The sequence below is a fragment of the Trichechus manatus genome, unplaced genomic scaffold (assembly GCF_000243295.1).
Source record: "Trichechus manatus latirostris isolate Lorelei unplaced genomic scaffold, TriManLat1.0 scaffold00007, whole genome shotgun sequence".
Classification (NCBI taxonomy): Eukaryota; Metazoa; Chordata; class Mammalia; order Sirenia; family Trichechidae; genus Trichechus; species Trichechus manatus.
This window is the reverse complement of record NW_004443943.1, coordinates 7,232,464-7,248,591: the sequence shown is the minus strand read 5'-3', so window position 1 is coordinate 7,248,591 and position 16,128 is coordinate 7,232,464.

Here is a 16,128-nt window from a genome sequence, read left to right as displayed (position 1 = left end):
TCACAAAAAAAAAAAAAAAAGAGGTTGAGAAGTTAGAGGGTTGATATGTTGTGGGGTTGTTAACCAATGTTATAAGACAACATGTGTACTTCTGTTTCATGAGAAACTATTTGTTCTGTAAGCTTTCACCTGAAGTACAATAAAAAAAAAAGTATTACAAGATTAAAAATAATAATAATAATTTTACCAATAGTCAGCTTATTGATTTTATTTTAAAGTAGTTGACTTATTAATAAAGCATAAATATATGAAAGAGTTGTACATTCATTCAGTCCCTCTAATACCATATAGGCAACTTGGAATATGAAATTATCTGGTTTATGGCTCCAAAACCCCTAGCACATTGCCTTGGGCAGAGAAGGAAATCAATGAACGTTTCCTGAGTAATCACTATCCTGAAGTTGCTACTCACCACAGCACCAGCATTCAATATATACACTTAATTCAGAAATGAAACTAAATCAATTTTGTTTCTTTAATTTTTTTCTTTTTATCTGTTTCTCAAGGCACTTCAAGATTTTTAAGACCTATAGGCAATCTGTATAAAGAATAATACTATTATATGAAAATATATGTGTATATAATGCTTATATTAAATGTCCTCTTGTTTTGCATTCTGGATAAAGACAGTTAAAGGATTTAAGAAGATTTGCATTGTTATGATGATATTAAACTATTCCATGAGTTTTCTTTTGAAGATAGTGGTTTATATTTTGTTTGAAAAATAGTTCCTATAGTTTTACATTCTGTTATTCCTGTAGGCAATCATTGTACTTATTCCACTTGGGTATAATTGTTAGTGCTAACTATTAGGTTGTAAAGATGAAAAAGTCCTTGTTTTAAAGCTTTGTAAGAGAATTTGGTAGTTCTGTTTTATAGTTAACATAGTCTTTATTGTATTTTCAAATCTCCTGTCTGATTGGCTGTATTGCACCAAGTATGATGCAAGACTAGGGGACACCGACAGAATGAAGAATGACAAAGTCAAATTTGATTCATGTATGCATCTAGATGAAACCTATACCCAGTGTTTTAAAATAGTTCTATGCTGGAAATCATTACACTTCTTGGTGAGGAGTCTGGCTCCAGGTGAAAATTCTATGTGCGATCTTTCAGCTTCAACTATAGACAATTACAATTACCCACCAAGGCTCATGGGGGAAAGTTGTCCCTCCACACCAGCGTAGGTACACAGTCTGGAAGGAGTTGCAGTCAAGGACTGGGCCCACTCCTTGCCACCCCACTGGCAGAGGCACTTCCTAGGTGCCTCTGCAGAGACTCCCTTATCAGGAGGAGGGTGAAGACTTGACACTTTTCTTCAGTCTGGCTCAGTACTCCATACTTTTCCACTCTGTACTTTTCTCCCTCCACCCCCAGGATCATAAAACAGCAGGAGTCTTTCACTTGGGGCTCATTTGGTGGTAAGATGATTTCCATCCACCCCAACCCCATCTGTGATGATCCACCTAACCCTTACCTCGTGCTGTTCCATGAGGAAAATGGAACGTTACTGGAGCCAGCACCTTTTTTTCTGGCTTATTGCTTACACTGCCACGGTAAATAAATAAAGGCTTGATTATTACTTTCAATTTGGCTAGTTGCCCTAACTGACCTCCTAGACACCTGGCATCTCTTGACACTTGGCTTAAGCATTACTTTATTATATTGTTTCAATGAAATGATTGCTATTCTTGACAAATAAAAAAGTTAGGTCAATGAAAACTATTTTGAGTAGTATTTATGTGCAAAAACAAACAAAAACCTGTACTAGGCAAAGGGGATAGGGTGGACTTTCACAGATGTCAACAAGACACCTACAAAATAATCGTGGGCGTTTACAATTATTTTAAATGAACAACCATAGTCCTGCCCTGCAATCAAGAAAAGTAAATTTCTAACTATCTTGTGGGTCCTTGGTCAGCTAGTCACTCCTTTTTTTTTTTTTTTTTTTTTTTTTTTGGTAAGAACACAGAAAATTGAAAGAACTCAGTTTAACTTTAGGTGATACAATTCATTTTTAAAAAGTTTTTGTTGTTAAGTGGGGGCGAGTCAGTTTCGACTCATAGTGACTCTATGTACAACAGAATGAAACACTGCCCTGTCCTGTGTCATCCTCACAATCATTGCTATACTTGAGCCCATTGTTGCAGCCACTGTGTCAATCCATCTCATTGAGGGTCTTTCCAGTACTGCATCCATCTCGTTGAGGGTCTTTCCAGCACTGCATCCATTTGTTGAAGCATCTCAATTGGTATTCTGTCAAATCCTGGGGCCTTGTTCTTCACCAATGCCTTCAACACAGTTTGGACTTCTTCCTTCCGTACCCTGGGTTCCTGATCATATGCTACCTCCTGAAACGGCTGAACTTCAACCAATTCTTTTTGGTATAGTGATTCTGTATTCCTTCCATCTTTTTTTGATGCATCCTGCTTGGTTTAATATTTTCCTCATAGAATCCTTCAATATTGCAACTCGAGGCTTGAATTTTTTCACCAGTTCTTTTAGCTTTAGAAATGCTGAACGTGTTCTTCCCTTTTGGTTTCCTAATTCCAAGTCTTTGCACATGTCATCATAATAATTCACTCTGTCTTCTTGAGCTACCCTTTGAAATCTTCTGTTCAGCTCTTTAACTTCATCATTTCTTCCTTTCACTGTAGCTACTCAACATTCAAGAGTAAGTTTCAGAGTCTCTTCTGACATCCATTTTGGTCTTTTCTTTCTTTCCTGTCTTTTTAATGGCCTCTTGGTTTCTTCATGTATAGTGTTCTTGATGTCATCTCACAACTAGTCTGATCTTTGGTCATTAGTGTTGAACACATCAAATCTATTCTTGAGATGGTCTCTAAATTCTGGTGGGATATATTCAAAGTCATACTTTGGCTCTTGTGGACATGTTCTAATTTTCCTCAGCTTCAACTTGAACATATGAGCAATTGATGGCCTGTTCCACAGTCAGCCCCTAGTCTTGTTCTGACTGATGATATTAAGCTTTTCCATCATTTCTTTCCACAGATGTAGTCGATTTGATTCCTGTGTATTCCATTTGTCAAGGTCCACATGTATAGTTACCGTTTATGTTGTTGAAAACAAATATTTGCAACGAAGAAGTCATTGGTCTTGCAAAATTCTATCATGAGATCTCTGGCATCATTTCTATCCCCAAGGCCATATTTTCCAACTACCAATCCTTCTTCTCTGTTTCCACATTTTGCATTCCAATCACTAGTAATTATCAATGCATCTTGATCGCATGTTCAATCAATTTCAAACTGCAGAAGTTGGTAAAAATCTTCAATTTACTAATCTTTATCCCTAGAGTTTGGTGTGTAAATTTGAATAATAGTTGTATTAACTGGTCTTCCTTGTAAGTGTGGATATTGTCCTATCACTGACAGAAGTTATACTTCAGGATAGATCTTGAAATGTTCTTTTTGACGATGAATGCAATGTCATTCCTCTTCAAGTTGTCATTCCCAGCATAGTAGACCAATTCAAAATGTTCAATACCAGTCAATTTCAGCTCACTAATGCCTAGGATATTGATGTTTATGTGTTCCATTTCATTTTTGATGACTTCCAATTTTCCTAGACTCACACTTTGTACATTCCACGTTCTGATTATTAATGGATGCTTGCAGCTGTTTCTTCTCATTTTGGGTCGTGCCACATTAGCAAATGAAGGTCCTGAAAGCTTAACTCCATCCATATCATTAAGGTCGACTCTACTCCGCGTAAGTAGCTCTTCTTCAGTTGTCTTTTGAGTACCTTCCAACCTGAGGGGCTCATCCTCTGGCACTATATCAGACAATGTTCTGTTGCTATTCATAAGGTTTTCACTGGCTAATTCTTTTCAGAAGTAGACCACCAGGTCCTTCTTCCTAGTCTGTCTTAGTCTGGAAGCTCAGCTGAAACCTGTCTGCCATTGCTGACCCTGCTGGCCTTTGAATACCGGTGGCATAGTTTCCAGCATCATAGCAACATCCAAGCCCTAACAGTACTACATACTGACAGATGCATGGAGGTTGTAAAAAGAAGCCAATACAATTCATTTTTAAAAAGAAAGTAGAAACAAACAAAAGAGAGAAAGAAAAAAACTAGTAGACTTTGGGTCTTTGTGTCTATTATCCTCAATGTCTCCAGCAGTGTATTAGCAAGTTATCAAGTATGTATTCGATTCCTAATGCATTAGACCCCCAATCGGAACTTAATATAACATGTTCCAGTGAGCAAGGAAACATAAATTAAATATATGAGGCTCTCCTTGCCCTCAAGTTGCAAGGACAAATTTGTTTTAGTAACTCATCCCCTGTTCAAATTAGGATGGTCCTTAGATCCATCTTGTTTAACACTCCTCATTCTGTGGATGAGAAAATATGGGTCTCAGATGGTGGTGGCAGGTGTGGAAGAATGGTGGAGGAGTTAATTGTCAAAGCCCAATATGTTCAACGCTGAGTCTGAAGCCTAAATTCCAGGTCTTCTAATACGTTAGTCTAGGCTCATCTTATTATATAACATACTTCCTTCAAGACCTGAAGTCACAAGAAAGGACCATCAGTAAATTCCTTGAAGTTCCACAAGCCCTGGATAACCCAACCTACAGCTCATTTAAAAACAAAACAAAACACGCACAGTACATTTTCTTCGCTAAGTTAGCAAATTGGAACTGAAATTTGTCCAAAAGAAACAGCTGAAGAAAAACACCAGAATGATACAGATAAGTACTATTGTTCAAAGGAGGAACAGAGCAGCATGGGATGGGGAATTAGGGAAGGGGATGGATTTCCTTTCAGAGCTAAATTTCAAAACAGAGTCATCCAGCTGCGAAAATGACATCCTAGTGGGAAATCCTGGCTATTTGTGTGGTGTTTAACTTAAACTCAATAAAAATTAACCTTCTTGAAATAAGTTTCTCTTCCATATTTGGGAGCCCAGCAGGTGACACTTCCTGATAAAAACAGTGATAGTAGCTTTCTAAATTAAGTCACTTCACTCTCATCACCTGCTTCCTAAAGTAGCCACACTTGCAATGCACTTTTACATTTAACCATAGGAAATCCTGCATCTGTACACCATCCATCAAAAGACATCTAGAAAGAAGGAGAAGCAATTCTGCTTTTGCTGTAAAATTACTTGAAATCATTTACTAATTTCATTTTGTTTTAATTTTATTAGAAATTTAGGATTAAATTTTATATTTACGTTTAAATTGATAGGGCTCTTCCCTGCCTCCAATCTTTGTCAATCGTGCAGCAGAGAGTGAAATTATAAAAAATAATAACAACAATAATAATAACATCAAACAACATGAGATTTAACTTATATTTTACTATAATATGAGGAATATAAAATATACTGTCCAATTTATCCAGAGACATTTCCTTGATAATGTTATTTTATATTACAAATTTTTCAGATAACAAAATACAGCCTCTTTAAATATCAATTGTTAAAGTTTTAAACTATTTTCTATGAAAATACATCAGAGTTACCCTTGATATTCTCAGGGGTTGTATACTAATACTTTTGCAAACCCTAATGCTTTTAGCCATCTAGTGAATAATTACTATATTGGATGCAAGAAGGTATACTATGTAGCAGAATTTCTGTGTACAATGCTGAAATTGAGAAACGCATGTTGGGCAGTGGTTATTGTTACATATTATTCCTGCTATTTCTCTTCACGCATTGGCAATGTAGTATGATTAAAATTCACGTAGCAGATAAATAGTAAATAATTACAAAATATTGATATTTAGGCTCACGCTCAATTAAAACTATGCCACGTGTTAAGACCAAGAGAGTTATTCTGGTTATTCATTATCCCTATTTAATACTTTTTTGAGCCATGAGCTCAAGAGTTGAGGTTATCAGAAGATAACCTGTAACTTAATGTGTTTACCCCAAAAATTCGTTGCATACTGAAAATTTTCTAATAAAATCACACATTGTGGGGTGGGGGGGCAGAATCAACAGTACTCAGGCATGTGGCATGCTTGAAAGAATATCAGAGCAAGGTGACCTAATATGCATGTTTACTCTTGACTTTAAGATGATCCAAAGTGTACTTATCAAACTTCCATAGGAGATGAGAATAGGTACAAAGATCCCTTAGTAAGACATCAACGAACAATCGGCAAGACTTTTTCGAAGCAAAGTGCTTAAAAGCAGCATAGCATAATGGTTAATAGTATGAACTTTGGAACCAAATAGATAAGAATGGAAATACTGGCATCAAAACTTACCAGCTGAATGACTTTGACCATGTTAACTAACTCTCTAAATCTCAGTTTCTTCATCTAAAATGGAGATATAATCATAGTTAAATCGTAAGGTTGAAGGTGAAATAAATCAGATAATGTACGTAAAATGCTTAGAAAAGAGTCTGGCCCATAATCATCACTCTGACATTTGCTAACAAAATGGCCTATGTTTTCTATATTATGCCATTTTCAGAATATGACATTTAATATTAGAAAGTGTATAGTCAAAGCAGTAAATATTATAGCACAGTCATACATGAGTCTACCTGCCTGGAGTAACGAGAAAGTAAAGGTCCTTTGTACAGTCTGCAAAAGGCTTAGTCCATACATATGAATATTTGGACAATAATTAGAACACTTAAAATGGCACACTCTCCTTGTCTGTTGACTCAGTTCATTGATATTTGTAACCAAGGAAGGAGACCTGATTCTCAGACCAAAGGAGTATTGGAAGAGTCCCAAATTGACCAAGAGTAGGAATGCAAAGTTCTCTTGGACCTCTTCTGTTCTGTGATAATTTAATTCTAAATTTTTAATACAAACTATGCCTGTTAGTGACAACTATCAGTGTTACAATGTCAGTGTAAATACCAAGCATTTCCTGCTGCCCGATATCCCCTCAATAGTTCACTTTAAGATCTGTCATCAACTGACAGCAATTGGAGGTTCAATTGTATCTCATGTCTTTAATAACCAGTGAATAAGAGACAAAAAGGCATACCAGTAGCGTTCCAGTAGTGCAGAAACCACAAAAACTTACACAAACACTATGGAATTATATGACCCTTCCTTGGACCACCAGCTTATCTCCTTGGGAATATACAAAACCATCAATGACTAGAGAATTCAAGAGAGAACATACAGAGTCTAAGAAAAACCATGACATTCTTATGAGGTTATCCAATCTTACGTTATTCTCTATATGATGTGCATGCTCTTGTTAGAGTAAGTTAAAAGTAATCAATATTCTTTTGCTTATGTGACAGGTAATTCCTATTGTAACATTTGCTTTCAGTAAATCAATAAAATCAAAAGTCAAACCGTATGTTCAGTAAGTGTCCTAAATTGAAAGCCCTCTTTGGTCTATGAAGATACATCTTAATAAAAGCCTGAGTATTCAGGGAATAATTAAAGGAATCAATGAAATTTGACCCAGAGTTGTATGTTTTTAAAGAAATTATGATGCTGTAAGTAGCATAATATAAAGAAAGAAAATAATGAATATTATGATATCAGAGTTTCACATGCATTAGGTCTATTAATTTGTGATACGGTAATCTTAAATTCTTTTGACAGATAAGGAAACATAGACTTGATGGATTTTAATCTTGAAAAAGGCATATATACTAGTAAATGGCCAAACCAGAAACAATCATTTAATTAAACTTCATTAATCTTACTCATTAACTAAATTTCATCACCCATAGTCTTGGTTGAGCAAAGCATTTCAGTGTTATGTGATAGAATAAAAGTTAAGAACATAAGACTAAAACATTTCCAGGTTTACAAACTCCCAAAATTTAACCACTTGCATTGGAAAATGAGAATCTGATCATTTTAAAGCAATAGACTGTCTTCTGAGTAGCCTTTACCCTCCATAACCGTAGCTAGCTAGAGTCACCGGTGCCCTCCATTTACAGTCTCTTAAACCAGATCCTGAATCAACTTTGAATAGCAGTGAAATTATTTTTACAGTCTTGCTCTATCAAGAAACAAGGGTGCTGCCACAAACATGGTGTCTTAATTACCTGAAGAGAGCTTGAATCCCTGAGTGTCCTCAGTGTCAAGAACTGTTTGTCCTTTCTCCTCTGCTATGATGTCAATTGATACAAGTGAAACCACATCACACAATGTAAATTAGTGTATTTGAAGTCAGATGGACTAAGTTTAACTCCTAGCTAACGCAGTTACTGGCTATATGACCTAGAATAACTTATTTGTGGAAAAGAGAGATTGCAAACGTAAGAGATCTGCCACAGTCCTAGATACATAACAGGTTCACAATATACAGCTGCTTTTTTTTTTTTTTTTTAATTAATTACCAACTGAATATGTGCCTCTGTTTCTGCAACTAGAAATTTGATTCCCCAAATGGCACAGAACTTCTGTCATGGAATCCAGCCCACTTGATGAAAGTCATGATGCTGTATTTTTATTTTTTCGATTCTTTCAAGGGTAATACTTGTAGTCATTGACTTCTGGTTCTCATTTGCCCTGCAATTTTATATGTGTACGCTCTATGTTCTTGTTATCTATGGCTGTGAAACAAATCACCCTGAAATTTTGTGACACAAAATAACAATCATTTAATTATACTCCTAATTTTATCTGTCAGGAATTTCGTCAAAGTACAGCAAATATCTCAGGAGAAGGACTGACACAGTGGCTGCAACAGTGGGCTCAAACATAGCAACAATTGTGAGGATGGTGCAGGACTGGGCAGTGTTTCATACTGTTGTACACAGGGTTGCTATGAGTGACTGGACAGCACCTAACAACAACAACAGCAAATATGGTTCATCTCTGCTCCATCAAGACTGGGCCCTCAGACAGTTTGACTCAAGTAGTTGGACATGGATGGGATAGCTTGACTGGTGTCATATGTCCAGGACCTCAGTTCTGTCAATTGGGTATGTCAGTTCTTCTCCACATCAATTTTCATGTCTGATGTGGTCAAGAATGCTCATGATGGCTTCTTCACTTGCATGTCTGTTGTCTGGCCTGTGATGGTTGGACCAGCTGAGGCTGACCAGGCATCTCACTCTCTCTACTATTTCCCCACGCAGCCAGCTTTGGGTTCCTCACAGCCTGGTATCTTAGAGTAGTCAGACTTCTAACATAGAGGCTACTTCAAGAGTGACCATTCCAAGTGGCCTGATGGAAGCTGAAAAACTTTTAATGGCATAGCCTTGGAAGTCACAGAATGCCATTGTTGCCTCATTCTATTGGTCAAGCAAGTTGCTACGGCTGACCCAAACTCAAAGAAAGAGGAAATAGCCATCATTCTTCAATTGTATAAATAACAGAGAATATGCTATCTTTAATTTGCCACACTCTATCAGGACTTCTCATCAGTAACTATGACACCTAACAATCTACCTACCAATGTGCCATGATTTTTAAAATAAAATTTCCTATTTATGAGGCCTTTGGCATGTTGCTTGATCTATATAAATTTAATTTTCTTTATCTCTCATTGGGAATAATAGTAGCTATTCATCTGTTGATTTGAGTTAAAGGTAATACTTGACACATATAGAGAATGCAATTATGATAGTTACTATTATCATCATCCTCATCATCAGTATTGTAATTATAACACATGAATGGATACTACGTTCCCAAGCCCATGTTTTTCATACTCCTTTGACCACTGAGCTTTGCTGATTTAGCTATCAGTGTGGAGGAAAATTCTATGGTTTAGTACTGCCCACCACTTATTCCATTTACTTGCAACTCCTTCCCTCTTCTAACCAACGTATTTTCTTGACTCCCAGCATAATTTATACTCAAGTATAACACTTATATAGTTACAGTGAATTAAAACACCATAAGTTACACTGTAAGGATTGTTATAGAATTTAGATGGAACAGTAGGGACATGTCTGGTGCCTCAGCAGAATGAGACTTTGCACCACCTTCACCCCAAATGGAATATTATTTCAAGTCATTCAATTATTCCTGGTACCTGAATCAACCTTCTTTTAAGTTAGAATTCTATAGATAAGCTGAGATATTACTTACACCCATGAACTACTAACATCTCCCTCATATATATTTAAATTTACTGTTTTCTATCCAAGTGAACTCAATCCCTAGAGAAGTCTCATACTGAGAAAGTTCAGGAAAGAAGCAATGCCCATCCTTACATGTCAACCTTTGATCAGGGGTATGGCAAAACATCTGAATTGTTTCATAGTCAGTCCCAGAAAGCCTAGATTTTGATGCAAAGGAAATATTTTGGTTTCTTTTTATAGGAATGCCCATTGAAGAACATTGGTAATTTGGTGTTAGGTGTTTTCCCTTCTTCATGATTTCAGTACATTGGAGAATGTGTGATTAAATGCCTGAGAACAGTTCTCCTACTCCTCACTAAGGTCATAGTTTTATAAGTATAGGTATTTTTGACAGTCCAGTTAGGTTCTCAGCCACTGGTTGCAAGTAGAAAATGAAACGCTAATAACATTTGAATCTAAAGGTTTTTAAAGTGACCAAGCCAATTTGCCTAATGATAACTTCTTTAGGTCTTTATTTCATAACTGCATTAATCAAGCCTCTTACACACCAAATTTATGTGAGTTGAAGAACTAAGCAATAATTCATATATATTATTCATTAACCAAGACTATGTTAAATATAAAAGGTCCCATGATGTAGTGATATTTAATGCTCAGATTCAAAGGCTTCAAACTACTCTTTCGCATACTACTTGTACTCAGTGGATGCTGTCTGCACTGGGGCTGGCTCTGCACAAACCCATTTGAAAAGAACCATCTGAGCATTCAAATGCCAATCAGATTTTGTTAATCTGAAATAATACAATTAAAATTGATATTACACATAAATTTTGATATAGTTTAAATATTCCCCCCAACGAATAGTTAACTGTATAATTTTGAAGAATCTTGTTCAAATGAATCATACACTTTGTTAACATGGCTGCCAAATTGTGGCACAAGAAGTCCTCTCTTTTTTTTAAAGGATCAAATTTTATTTTATTTTTTGTTTCAAATGTTAAGATTGTCAGGATCACATGAATGATAATTACCCTCTGTCGTGGATTGACTTGCGTCCCCAAAAAATATCTGTTAGCTTGGCTAGGCCATGATTCCCAGTATTGTGTGATTGTCCACCATTTTGTCATCTGATATGATTTTCCTATGTGTTGTAAATCCTATCTCTATGATGTTAATGAGATGGGATTAGCGGCAGTTATGCTAATGAGGCAGGACTCAATCTACAAGATTGGATTGTGTCTCAAGCCAATCTCTTTTGAGATACAAAAGAGAGAAGCAAGCAGAGAGATATGGGGACCTCATACCACCAAGGAACAAGAGCCAGGAGAATAGCGCATTCTTTGGGCCCGGGGCCCCTGCACTAAGAAGCTCCTCGACCAGGAAAGATTGATGACAAGGACATTCCCCCAGAACCGACAGAGATAGAAAGACTTCCACTGGAGCTGGCACCCTGGGTTCGGATTTCTAGCCTCCTAGGCTGTCAGGGAATAGATTTCTGTTTGTTAAAGCCATTCACTTGTGGTATTTCTGTTGCAGCAGCACTAGATAACTAAGACACCTTCTACCTGTAAACGTATGCTTAAAGCAGCATTTACTTATTATCTCACAGTTCTATAGGTTAGAAGTCTGATACAAGTCTCACCAGGCTAAAATCAAGGTGTCAGCAGGGATGTGTTCGTTATTGGAAGCTCTGGGGAAAAATCTGATTCTAAGCTCATTCAAGTTGTTGGCCAAATTCAGTTCTTTGCAGTTGTAGGACAGATGTCCCCATTTCCTGGCTGCCTGTTAGCCAGAGCCAGTCTTTGCTCCTAGAAGCCGCCTGTGTTCCTTCTCATGCTTTCCATGAGTTGCTAGAGGCCTCGCTCCAGTCCTTACCTGCTGCCCCTGCCTCTCAGAACCATCAGTGGTGTCTCAAATCCTTTTCCAGCTTGGAATCTCCCTGGTTTCTCTTCTGTCACACCTCTCTGAATCCAGGCAGAGAAAGTTCTGATGTGATTAGACTGGATCCTCTCAGATAACCCAGGATAATCTCCTATTTAAGGGTAACCTAAATTAATTTGCCATGTAGTGTAACCTTTCACAGGATCCAGGGGTTAGTCATAGACATCATTGAGGGGTCACTATTGGGCCTACCATACTATTGTTTTCTCTTTTTTTAAGGTTGGTTTTAGTTTTATCTACCCTGACAAATCATTTAAAGGTGATTACTAGAGGAAAGGTGATTTCCTCTAATCTACTTAGGATCTAAACTATTTAATCAAAGTGGTTACAACTGTACAAGCATGATAATTTAGACATGGTGGCTCTGTCACCTCCATCTTACTGTTCACTTTATATACTTTCTCAGAAAAAGGTTCATATATGGGGCAGTTGGAAAAGATGAAGGAAGAAAAGAGGTAGCCACTCCTCCTTAGATAAAAGGCTATGTCCCGGAAGTCTTCCCCATCCTTCCCTGTGTTTGTATATCCTGAACAGAAATGTAGCGGAAATAGTATGAACTTCCTCAACTGTCTGGCAGCTAAATGTATCTCTTTCTGTGCAGTGGTTCAACGTATTACCATTGTAGGCTGGTGTGTCAGAGTGTCATCCTCTCAATCACCCTTTTTCAACCAATGCTGGAGAGTTATGAGACAATGCACCAATGTGATATAAAGTCCTCTCTTTACATAACTATCAGATATGAATAATGATTTACAAACCTACAGGAACTCATCCCAGTTAATGATCTTATTCATTCTTGGTTTATAAATTATTGACAAAAGGCATGCTAATTAATTCAATCTGAGTGATCATCAGAAATAAAATATTGAGCTGGCTTATGGGGTTCCTTAATATGTTTTATGCATTCTATTGATGAGGTCTGATAGTTAATGTTAATGAAGTCAAAAAAGAGACATACATAATAGGAGGAGGGATACCAGAGGGTTTGGAATACAGGATGGAAACAGATGGAGAAAGAATTGCAAAGGAAATGACGGTCACATCAATAACCATGGACTTTCTGGTTATTTGAAAGACAACAAACAGTAAGCAGCAAAAAAAATAAAATAATGTTTGTTTCACAGGCTGTAAAACCATACTAAGGAAACTTGGTGGTGCAGAAGTTAAGCATTCAGCTGCTAACCAAAATCGGCAGTTCAAACCCACATGCCGTTCCTCGGGAGAAAGATGTAGCAGTCTGCTTCCATAAAAAGTTATAGCCTTGGAAACCACATGGGGCATTTCTACCCTATAGGGCAGTTCTCCCCTGTCCTATAGGATTGCTATGAGTCGAAATGAACTCAATGGCAATGGGTTTTTTTTTTAAAAGCTGAAATTTTCCATTATCTTTCATGGTTAAAATAGCCTAGCTTGCAAGACATTTTTCACTCTTGAATTAAGTTCTAGGAAGGAAACATTATTTTTTCTTACCCAATATATTTTTAATAGATCTTCTTAAGAGATAAAATGTACATTGTGTAATTATGGAATTTCTAAAAGCAGAGACAAAAAGAAATGGAATATTTGAGATACTAAGAATACACATCATGTGTTATATTTACATCAAATAATATTTGCTTACACATACAATAAGGGAGTAAGTAAAAATCCTGTTATAGTGTACTTGGTTTGGTATTTAAGTCACTAAAACATTGCTCCTTTATTTTACATATTAGGCTTAGATCTGACATTGTTCAGTATACCAACCTCCTTTACTAATATTATTGGACTATATGGTATATTCCCTTATGATGGAGTTGCTGTGTTCTGTGTCTTACAAATGATAAACGACATAGCTCAGGACGTGGCTCATCCAGCTCACTGGAATAGCCTGGAAAATAATTCTGCCTTCTGGAGTAGGGCATGTGGGATGGCTTCAGACTTAGCTACAGTTGACAGAAAGAATTATTAGTCCATGAAAACAATATAATAAATACCCAAAGGAGTCTGTGACCCATGACAGGTGGTAGCTCTAATCCAATGATGGACAGAACTTGGCAGCAAAGCATCTGGAAATAAATAGCATCATCAGTGTCTAACAGAATAGAAGAGTTCTGGCCATAACAGTCAAAGAGTTGAGTCTAGAAAAAATTAAATAGGGTCCAATTATCCATGCTTTAAAGGTGCAGGGTGCTGAGCAGAGTTCAGTTTTCAGAAGGGATACATCAGTGAAGACCCATTGCTGACCCGGTGCTGATCCCCTTAGAGTCACAAATCTTCATTCTCTTGTCTAAGGTAGGGATTTATTAAAGGTGGGAACCAGAGCACTTAACAGTGAGACAAGCACGGCCATGAAGCAGGTATAATTGTTCTCAAATCAGGTATGCAAGAATTCCTTGGATATCTTTGTAAAACTACAGATACTTTCTTATCCATCACCCACAATGACCCTCTGCATTGTTTTATAAAGCATCTCAAGTCATCTGAAGACTATACTTTGGAAAGATGGTTAATGATTAGGAAGTGATCTCTGGAGATGGAGAGATCTATGACTACATACAGACACCTTTATATCCTAGCTGTGTGACTTTGATCAAATTACTTAAATTCACTAAGTCACTGCTTGAAACATAAAATGGTAATAAATTCAACCTCACAAGATTGTCATAAGGATTAAATGATAGGCTAGTGTTCTGAGGTTTAGATAAATCCACTGATATCAGGTCGATTGTGACTCATCGCGATGCTGTAAGACAGAGCAGCATTGCCCCATAGGGTTTCCAAGACAGTAAATCTTTATTGAAGCAGATTGCCCCATCTTACTCCCACTGAGCCACTGTTGAGTTTGAACCAACAACCTTTCCATTAGCAGCCTAGTGGTTTATCCAGCAGGGATCCTTGTGTTAGATTATTGTTCTTGTTCTTGTTGTTAGGTGTTGTCGAGTTGGTTCTGACTCATAGTGACCCTATGTACAATAGAACAAGGCACTGCCCAGTCCTGCGCCAATCTCATGATCATTGTAATACTTGAGCCCATTGTTGTAGCCACTGTGTTAATTTGTCTCTTTGAGGGTTTTCCTCTTTTTTGCTGACTCTCTACTTTACCAAGCATGATGTCTTTCTCCAGGGACTGGTCCCTTCTGATAACATGTCCAAACTACGTAAGAGGAAGTCTTGCCATCCTTGCTTCTAAGGAGCATTCTAGCTGTAAAAGTACTTCTTCCAAGACAGATTTGTTCATTCTTCTGGCAGTCCATGGGCTATACAATATTCTTCACCAACACCATAATTCAAAGGCATCAATTCTTCTTTGGTCTTCCTTCTTCATTCTCCAGGCTTCACATGCATAATATCAGGCAAATGAAAGCACCATGGCTTGGGTCAGGGTTAGTCCCCAAAGTGAAATATTTGCTTTTTAACACTTTAAAGAGGTCTTTTACAGCAGATTTGCCCAATGCAATGTATCTTTTGATTTCTTGACTGCTGCTTCCATGGGCGTTAACTGTGGATCCAAGTAAAATGAAATTCTTGACAACTTCAATCTTTTCTCTGTTTATCATGATGATGCTTATTGGTCCAGTTGTGAGGATTTTTGTTTTCTTTACATTAAGGTTCAATCTATACCAAAGGCTGTAGGTAGCCTTTGATCTTCTTCAGTAAGTACTACAAGTCCTCTTCACTTTCAGCAAACAAGGTTGTGTCATCTGCATATTGCAGGTTGTTAAGGAATCTTCCTCCAATCCTGTTGCCGTGTTCTCCTTCATATAGTTCAGCTTCTCCGATTTTTTGCTCAGCATATAGATTGAATAAGTATGGTGAAAAGATATAATCCTGATGCACATCTTTCCTAATTTTAAACCACACAGTATCCCATTGTTCTGTTCAAAGGACTGCCTCTTGGTCTATGTGCACGTTCCTTATGAGCACAATTAAGTGTAATGGAATTCCCATTCTTCGCAATGTTATCCATAATTTGTTATGATCCACACAGTCAAATGCCTCTGCATAGTCAATAAAATACAGGTAAACATCTTTCTGGTATTCTCCACTTTCAACCATGATCCATCTGACATTAGTAATGATATTCCTTGTTTCAGGTCCTCTTCTGAATCTGGCTGGAATTTCCAGCAATTCCCTGTTGATATACTGCAGCAACCACTTTTGAATGATCTTCAGCAAAATTTTACTTGCATGTGATATTAATGATACTG